The 9,349-nt window shown below is 66.1% G+C and overlaps 2 pseudogenes; both read right to left on the reverse strand.

The window, feature by feature from the left end:
• Nucleotides 1–2,484, reverse strand: LOC143166235 (protocadherin gamma-A2 pseudogene; annotated as a pseudogene).
• A 495-nt stretch (nt 2,485–2,979) lies between these two features.
• Nucleotides 2,980–7,651, reverse strand: LOC143166236 (protocadherin gamma-B5 pseudogene; annotated as a pseudogene).
• Between the last annotated feature and the right edge of the window lie 1,698 nt (nt 7,652–9,349).

Genomic DNA, 9,349 nt, shown 5'->3' on the forward strand with positions numbered 1-9,349 from the left:
CTACGGAGAAAGGAAAGGCAGGGGAGCCTGGTCAGAGGAACTCACCGGGGGAGCGGCGGGGTCCGCGCGGCGGGCGCCGGCAGGGTCCTCCCCGAGCAGCGGCGCGGGCTCGTCGGGCGGCGGGCGGGCCGGGAGGGTGTCGCAGCAGCTGCCGGCCGACAAGCGGAGCTGGCTCTTGCGCGAGTCGGCGGTGAGCGACACCTCGTGCGAGTAGGAGCGCAGGAAGGCGCGGACGCCGTCGATGCCCACGAAGTGCGAGGCCGGCACGCCGCGCAAGGCGCCGCTGCCCGCCGCCAGCAGCTGCGAGCGGCGCCAGCGCCGCAGGCGCAGCGCCAGCAGCAGCAGCAGGAAGGCGAGGAAGAGGCAGGACACGGCCGCCACGGCCACCACCAGCCACCGCGTCAGGCTGCCGGCCGGCTCGCCCGGCGCCGCCGCCGCGCTGCCCAGCTCCGACAGCAGCTCGGCCACGCTCTCGGCCAGCACCACCGTCAGCGTGGCCGTGGCCGACAGCGCCGGCCGCCCGTGGTCCTTCACCACCACCACCAGGCTCTGCCGCGCCGCGTCGCGGGCCAGCGGGAAGCGCGCCGTCCGCACCTCGCCGCTGTGCAGCCCCACGCGGAACAGCCCCGGCTCCGTCGCCTTGGCCAGCTCGTACGACAGCCACGCGTTCTGACCCGCGTCCGCGTCCACCGCCACCACCTTGGCCACCAGCGCCCCGGGCTCCGCCGAGCGCGGCGCCAGCTCCACGCCCGACCAGCCCGCGCCCGGCGCCGCCGCCGCCGCCGCCGGCGGGTACAGCACCTGCGGCGCGTTGTCGTTCTCGTCCACGATCACGAGCCGCACCGACACGTTGCTGCTCAGCGCCGGCGCGCCGCCGTCCTCCGCCCGCACCCACAGCCCCACCTCGCGCACCTCCTCGTAGTCGAAGGAGCGCAGCGCGTACAGCGCGCCCGTCTCCGCCTGCACCGACACGTAGGACGAGAGCGGCGCGCCCCGCACCCGCCCCTCCGACAGCCGGTACCGCACGCGCGCGTTCTGCCCCCAGTCCGCGTCCGCCGCCCGCACCGTCAGCACCAGCGCGCCCGCCGCGTTGTTCTCGGGCACACGGGCGCTGTAGCGCGCCTCCGCGAACACCGGCGCGTTGTCGTTCACGTCCAGCACCCGCAGCGCCAGCACCGCGCTGCTCCACAGCGCCGGCGACCCGCCGTCCGCCGCCCGCACCGTCACGTTGTACTCCGCCACCTCCTCCCGGTCCAGCTCCCTCGCCGTCACCACGCGGTAGTACTCCGCGAAGGACTTCTCCAGCCGGAACGGGAGGCTCTCGCCGATGCTGCACCGCACCTCGCCGTTCGCCCCCGAGTCCCGGTCCTGCACGTGCAGCAGGGCCACCACCGTCCCCGGCGGCGCGTCCTCAGAGATCGCGCTCAGCTGGGAAGTCACTGTCAGTTCGGGCGCGTTGTCGTTCACGTCTGTCACCGCGATCGCGACTTTCGCCGTGTCGAAAAGCCCTCCTCCGTCCCGCGCCTGCACCTCCAGCTCGTAGGAGTCGCCTTCCTCGAAGTCCAGGCTCCGCAGCAGCGTGATCGCTCCCGTCCCGGCCTCCAGCTGGAAAATCTGCGAGGCTTTCTCCGTGATCTTCTTCAACGAGTATTTCACGTCGCCGTTCAGCCCCTCGTCGGCGTCGGTGGCCGTGAGGGTGACGAGGGCGGAGCCCACGGGCACGTCCTCCGGCACACGCACCGTGTACTCCGCCTGGCTGAACACGGGCGCGTTGTCGTTCGCGTCCAGCACCGCCACGCGGATCCGCGCCGTGCCCGTCCGCGCCGGCTCCCCGCCGTCGCTCGCCCTCAGCACCAGCTCGTGAAACGCCGCCGCCTCCCGGTCCAGCGCCTTCGCCAGCACCAGCTCGGGACGCTGGTCCCCGCCGGGGCCCGCCTGCACGGCCAGCGAGAAGTGCTCGTCGCCGCTCAGCTCGTAGCTCTGCACCGAATTCCGTCCCGCGTCCGGGTCGTGAGCCTCGGCCAGGGGAAACCGCCACCCCGGGGCGGTCGTCTCGCTCAGTCTCTCCTCCAGCTCCATTTCCCTGAAGCTGGGCGCGTTGTCGTTAATGTCCGTGATCTCCACTTCGATTCCGTAAACCTTCATGTCCCCCTCCACTATCACCTCACAGCGCAGCACGCATTGCTGCACACTCTCGCACAGCTGCTCTCTGTCTATCCTCTCCGCCGTCACCAAATGTCCCGTCTTCCCGTGAAGAGCGAAATACTGCGTCCGACCTCTGCCCAAGATGCGGAGGCCGCGGTCGCGGGGCGCCGGCAGCTCCAGCCCCAGGTCCTTGGCCACGTCGCCCACGAACGAGCCCTTCGGCATCTCCTCGGGAACCGCGTAGCGCAGCTGCCCCCACGCCGCCTCCCACGCCGCCGCCAGGACGCACCACAGCAGGGCTCGCTCCCGCCGGCCACAGCGCCTCCCCGCCGCGACCATCTCCGCCGCGGCCCCGCCGGCGCCGCACCACCGCCGGCAGCTCCCCGCCGCCGCCGCCCAACGATCCGGCTATGGCTCCCGCTCCGGCTCCGGCTCCGGCTCCGGCTGCGTCTCCCGCTCCGGCTCCGGCTCCGGCTCCTGCTCGCCGCTCCCGGGCGCTGCCGCCGGCCCCTCCGCCTCGCTGCAGCACGGCTCCGCACCGCGGGGACGCTCGCAGACCGCCCGGCCGCCGAGCCAGCCAGCCAGCCAGCGAGCCAGCCGGGCCGCATCGGGCGGGGCTGCCTGCAGCGCTCCGGCCTTCCTCTCGCTCCTCCTCGGTCAACAGCGGCGCCCGCAGCCTCCTCCCGGCACTGCAGGCACCGAGCGCTGCCGACCGCTGCCCGCCCTGCCTTTCCCACGGACACCTCGCGGGGACGGCACCGTCGCCGCGGACACATCGCTTCCCGTCCGCCGGTGATCGCGGGCGTTGCCTTAAGCTCGAGACCATCTCTGCTCTCACGGTGCGACATCACCCTTCCCTTTCCGCAAGGTGATCGCAGCCAGGAAGAGGGCGGAGTCCTCCCGTCGATGTCTCATTTCTACCGCATGGCGAAAATTAATTCCTAATGGCGGTATATGTAAAGTAAAACAATTTTCCTTAATGCGACTTCTGGAATATTATTAGTCTTCTCCCGCTCGTCCAAAAGAAAAATCGCCCCCACGAATCTTTGTATCCGCCATGCTTGAATGACCGGTACACGGACAGCAAAAGCAAACGGGCTCTGAAACACAAACCGTGATATTCAGACCCTCCCCCGGAGAACCAGGGGTATCAGGCTCATTAATCCCCTCGGCAGGGACTTCTCTTTAACTACTCCCGTTCGCACGGAACACGGTCTAAATTAACTACTCCACCAGCACGGGCTGAGATGAGACATTTAAGGGCTGAAGAAGGTGGGGTCAGTCAGCTCAACCTGACACTCTAAGCCCCCCAACCCCGTACAGCTCCTCAGGAGGTGGGGCCGCTCAGGCACCTGCCGCGCGCTCTGGGCTTTCTCCCTGGAAGACCTTCCCGGGAGCACAGTACAGGCGGAGGCTCCCCTGCTGCTCGAAAACCACTCTCTCCCACCCACCCCCGGTGCACCCACCTGCAGGGAACCTGGCCAGATTCAGCTGCTCGGCTCCCCGCAAACCCCGGCGAAAATGGCTTTGCGAGTACAGCAAGAAGAGTAACGGGTCCCTCTGCCTTTGCTCCTGCGCCCCTTCTCTGGCCCACACCAGCCAAACGGGGGGGGACTGCAGCCCTACGGCAGGGCGGCTTTCCTCCAAATTATTCTCACGCGCCTCTTTTCCCGATATTCGTCTATTCTCAGCGGTATTTTTGAACCGGATGAGAGCAATGGAATTGCATCAAAATGCTGGTACCTCTACAGATACAGCTACTACTGGAAAAGCAAAGTTGAAGGACTTGAAGAACCTGGGATTTCCCTTTTCAATAGGCCACATTAATTTACAGTTTGTCTAGTTTATACACGTTTTATCCAAGTAACTCTGCGGCCTAAACGACCAGCAAGGGGCTTTCATTTTCTCAGAAATCACTGTGTGAAAAGATCGATGCTTATTCATCTAATTCTCGAATCTCCAGGTTGGTACGACACCTTTTCAAGAAAATAGTGTAGGACGGCAGGAGAAGACAAGTACAGCTGCACGCTCTAAAATATACGGTTTATGTCCGAGCACCACTCTTTGGGAAAAGGGAAGAGGAAAAGAAGACAGGCTCTGAAAGACAAAAGGCTGTATTATTCTTTCTTGAGATCCCAGTCGACACCTTCACCTGCCTATGAAAGGCAGATCAGGAACGGTAAAAAAGAGGGAACTACCACCCAGGGTGGAAGAAAGAAAAAGGAGAAGTAACTGCACAGAGAAACAACGCCCGGACGAATTAACCCGTCCCACCCGGGCTACCGTTGCTGCAGCAGCCTTACCCCAACAGATGGGCGACACTCTCCTGCTTCACCAGGGAGGAACGACCCGTAACTTCTCCTCTCACGGAGAAAGCACGCACCTTTCAGGAAGGAGAAATCTCCAACACCAAGCGTCAGCCCCATTTTCCCGACCCCATAGTGTAGAATCAGCGCGTCTCTTTTTACGCAGTACGGACCCGCCTTCACCCTCACTACCCTTTCAGGCAACACAAGCTTCGCAGTCCAAACTTCTCACCTGACCCGCAACCTGCGACCGCCGACGAACCAAGAAGTGCCGTCGCCTACTGCCTGCTCTGAATGGAACGGCCTTACCCTGCTCGTCTCTCATTCCCGCATGGAGACACGGACCAGCACTTGCCACCCACACCCCCCGGGGAAACCCAGGCGAAAGAGGGTGGAGGCTCAGAAAGGCCCAAGGATCTCAGTCGGCACAGAAAGGATCCGGGTTAGCCATGACTAACGCATACCATTTTACAGAGCACGAGTTTTGTAGACAAAACTGCTCAGCTGGACCTGAACGCGCCATGAACGCCACCTGCGTGCTGCCAAAAGAGCTGCCAAAAGAAGGGATCGTTTCATTCGTTCGTGGGAACAGAGATGGGCACTACCGGGCAAAGCAGAGAAGCGACGAGCCAAGAGCCCGCTACCGCCAGCGTGAGGTGAGGAAAGGCTGAGCGACGAGGACTGCGCGGGCGTACCGACCTGCGGTGCGTCGGGGTCCGCGGGCGGCTCTCCCGCGCCGGCGCTGCTGCTCGGGCTCCGCTTCCCGCAGGGCTCCCCGCCGAGAAGCTCCTCCGCGGGCAGGCTGGGCAGCGGCGGCGGCGGCGGCGGCGGCGGCAGCCAAGCGCCCTCGGCCACGGCGCGGCCCGGCGCCACGCACAGGTTGTAGGAGTAGGGCAAGGTGCCCTCGCAGAAGTCGGCCGGGAAGGCGGCGCCGGCCACGGAGAAGCGCTGCGCGCCCAGGCAGCGCAGGACGGCGGGCGGCCCGGCCCGGCGCACCCGCGCCAGCACGGCCAGCGCCACGCTCAGCAGGAACAGGGCGCAGAGGAGCGCCAGCGCCAGCACCAGGTAGAACTGCAGCTCCGCCGGCGAGTCGGCGCCCGCCGCCCGCTCGCTCAGCTCCGGCAGCGCCTCCTGCAAGCTCTCGGCCAGCACCACGTGCAGCGTGGCCGTGGCCGACAGCGCCGGCTGCCCGTGGTCCTTCACCACCACCACCAGCCGCTGCTTCGCCGCGTCCCTCTCCGACACGGCCCGCGCCGTCCGCACCTCGCCGCTGTGCAGCCCCACGCGGAACAGCGCCGGCTCCGGCGCCTGCACCAGCTCGTACGACAGCCACGCGTTGCGCCCCGCGTCCGCGTCCACCGCCACCACCTTGGCCACCACGTACCCGGCCTCGGCCGACCGCGGCACCACCTCGAACGGCGACCCCGACGCCCCCGCCCCCGCCCCCGCGCCCGCCCCCGCGCCCGCCCCCGCGCCCGCGCCCGCGCCCGCCGCCGGCCACAGCACCCGCGGCGCGTTGTCGTTGCGGTCCAGCACGAAGACGCGCACCGTCGCCGTCGAGCTCCGCGCCGGCGCCCCGCCGTCCTGCGCCCGCACCGCCACCGCGAACTCGCGGCACTGCTCGTAGTCGAAGGAGCGCTGCGCGTACACCGCGCCGCTCCGCGCCTCCACCGACACGTACGGCGCCGCGCCCGCCGCGCCCGCGCTGCCGCCCGCCAGCCAGTAGCTCACGCGCCCGTTGGCGCCCGCGTCCGCGTCCCGCGCGCGCACGCGCACCACCGCCGCGCCCGCCGCGTTGTTCTCCGCCACGTAGGCGCTGTAGGCGGCCTCCTCGAACACCGGCGCGTTGTCGTTCACGTCCGACACCTCCAGCACCAGCGCCGCGCGGCTGGACAGCGCCGGGCTGCCCCGGTCCCTGGCCACCACCGCCACCCGGTGCTCGGCCGCCTGCTCCCGGTCCAGCGCGCTCGCCGTCACCACCTTGTACGAGCCGCCCGACGACGCCACGATCGACAGCGGCGCCTCGCCCCGCAGCTCGCACGACACCTGCCCGTTCTCCCCGGAGTCCCGGTCCCGCACGTTCACCAGGGCCACCACCGTGCCGGGCGGCGCGTCCTCGGGCACCGGGCTCGACACCGACAACATCGTGATTTCGGGCGCGTTGTCGTTCACGTCCAGCACCTCCACCTCCACCTTGCAGTGCGCCACCAGACCGCCCCCGTCCCTCGCCTCCACGGCCAGGCTGAAAGCTCGCGTGTCCTCGAAATCCAGCGCCTCCCGCAGCGTGATCGTCCCGCTCTCCGCCTCCACCACGAACTTCTGAAGCACCTTGGCCGGCGTTTCCCCGAAGCCGTAGGTGATGCGGGCGTTGGTGCCGGCGTCGGCGTCGGAGGCGGAGACGTGCAGCACCGGCGAGCCCGGCGGCGCGTCCTCCGGCAGGCTCGCGCGGTACCGGTCCTGCGCGAACACGGGTGGGTTGTCGTTGGCGTCGGTGACGTTGATGCAGAGCTGGGCGGTGCCGCTCCGGGGCGGCTCGCCGCCGTCCAGCGCCGTCAGCACCAGACGCAGGCTCTGCTCGCTCTCCCGGTCCAGCGCGCGGCGCAGCACCAGCTCCGCGAACTTGCTGCCGTCCGGGCTCTCCTTCGCCTCCACCGCGAAGTACCCGTTGGCCTCCAGCTCGTAGCCCTGCAGCGAGTTCCTGCCCACGTCCGCGTCTTCCGCCATGCCCAAGTAAAACCGGGCGCCGGGAGAAGTCAACTCGTTGATTTCCAGCTCGAAAGTGTCTCGCAGGAAGCGCGGCGCGTTGTCGTTCACGTCCTGGATGGCCACCTCGACGTGGAAAACGTTCAGCGGGTTCTGCACCAGCGCCTCGAAGCTGACGGAGCAGGACGCCGACTCGCCGCACATCTCCTCCCGGTCCAGCCTCTCGCTCACGTACAGGTTCCCGCTCTCCCCGCTCACCGTGAAGTATTGCTTCTCCGCGCTGAGCCGCAGCTTGCGTGCCGGCAGGTCCGCCGGGCTCAGCCCCAGGTCCCGCGCCAGCGGCCCCACCAGCGAGCCTCTGCCCAGCTCCTCGGGGATGGCGTAGCGGATCCGCTCCGGCGCCGCCCGGCAGCACAAGCACAGCAGCAAAGCGGGCAGCAGCACTCGCCCGGCCGCTCGCCGGCCGCTCTGCCGCTGCCTGCCCGCCATTCTCGGCAGCGCTCGCCGCGCTCCTCCCTCCTGCCGCTGCCCTCCCTCCCTCCCGGCCGCTCTCCGCAGCGAGCGCAGGGGCGGCCGCAGGGCAGCGAGCTCGCCGCCGCCTCGGACGCCGCCGCCGCTCCCCGCGCCGCGACGCCTCTCGCCTCTGCTGCCCGTGCCGCTGCCGCTCTGGCCGGCGCCGTGCGAGCCAGCAGCCTGCGGGGGCACGACGCTGCGCCGCCTCCGCCTCCGGCGCCGGCGCCGGCTGCGGCTCCGGCTCCGGCGCCGCTCCGCGTCGGCCAACAGCGGCACCCGGAGGCGCCGCGACGCCACCGCAGCCGCCTCATGGCCGCGCTCGCAGGGGCCCGGGCTTTTGACCGGGGCTGAGTGGCTGCGCCCACCCTTGGCGTCTCTCTTTTACTACAATCAGGAGGCGCAGAAGCACTTGCTTAACGCCACTCCAAAGGGTTTAAACCTGAGATACGCTGTCGGGTACTTTTAGGGCATCTCCTGGAGTCGCAATGAATGGTCGGCAGTAAATATTCATTTGGGGTAATCAATAAGCCATCAGAAACAGAATGAAGCAAAAGTCATTGCAGTCCTGTCATGCCAGACCTGCCAAGGGTTTCCGTCTTCCCTGCGGTTCTTCCTTTTCCTCACGTGTGTCTCTGACGTTTGTCCCACCGTTGATTTTCCTTGTAGGGAGCAGAACAATCGCACTGAGAAACGTATCACCCCAAAGGTAATGTGTAGAGCTCTCTGCTGAGATCACAGAACACCCTTCATTAATTTGTTTCTGATTCACAAAACAAGTTCCTTCTGTTACGTCTCCATATCTGATGGGGAAAGCCAGGTCAAGTCTTTCATAGAATCATAGAATGGTTTAGGCTAGAAGGGACCTTTAAAGACCATTGAATCCACCCCTCTGACAAAGGCAGGGACACCCTTCAAAAGACCAGATTGCTCAAAGCCCCGTCCAACTTGACCTTGAGCACTCCCAATGGTGGTGCATACACAACTTCTCTGGACAGTGTGTTCCAGTGTCTCACCACCCTCATCATAAAACATTTCTTCTTTACCTCCAATCAAAACCTACCCTCTTTCAGTTTAAAACCATTGCCCCTTGTCCTGTCACGACAGACCCCGGTAAAAACTCTTTCTTATAAGCCCCCCTTATATCTTGAAAAGGCTCACTAAGGCCTCCCCAGAGCCTTCTCGTCTCCAGGCTGAAAAGCCTCAACTCTCTCAGCCCTGCTTCATAGCAGAGGTGTTCCAGACCTTTGACCAGTTTCATGGTCCTCCTCTGGACCTACTCTAACTCTGCTCCATATCCTTCTTTTAGTGTGGGCCCCAGAGCTGCACGCAGTACTCCAGGTGGGGTCTCATGAAAGCGGAGCAGAGGGAGAGAACCACCACGCTACTTGTTACCCAGGCCAGGAGACAATTGGGTTTCCTGGCAGCAAGCGCTCATTGCCAGCTCATGTCCCATTTGTCACCCACCACTACCCCCAAGTCCTTCTCCACAGGGCTGCTCTCAACCCATTCATCCCACAGTCTGCACTGAAACTGGGGACTGCCCCAAACCAGGTGCAGGACCTTGAACTTGGCCTTGTTGAACTTCATGAGGTTCGCACGGTCCCACTTCTCCAGCCTTGCAAGGTCCCTCTGGATGGCATCCCTTGCCTCCAGCGAATTAACAGCACCACTCAGCTTGGTGT

The sequence above is a fragment of the Aptenodytes patagonicus genome, chromosome 12, assembly GCF_965638725.1.
Source record: "Aptenodytes patagonicus chromosome 12, bAptPat1.pri.cur, whole genome shotgun sequence".
Taxonomy (NCBI): Eukaryota; Metazoa; Chordata; class Aves; order Sphenisciformes; family Spheniscidae; genus Aptenodytes; species Aptenodytes patagonicus.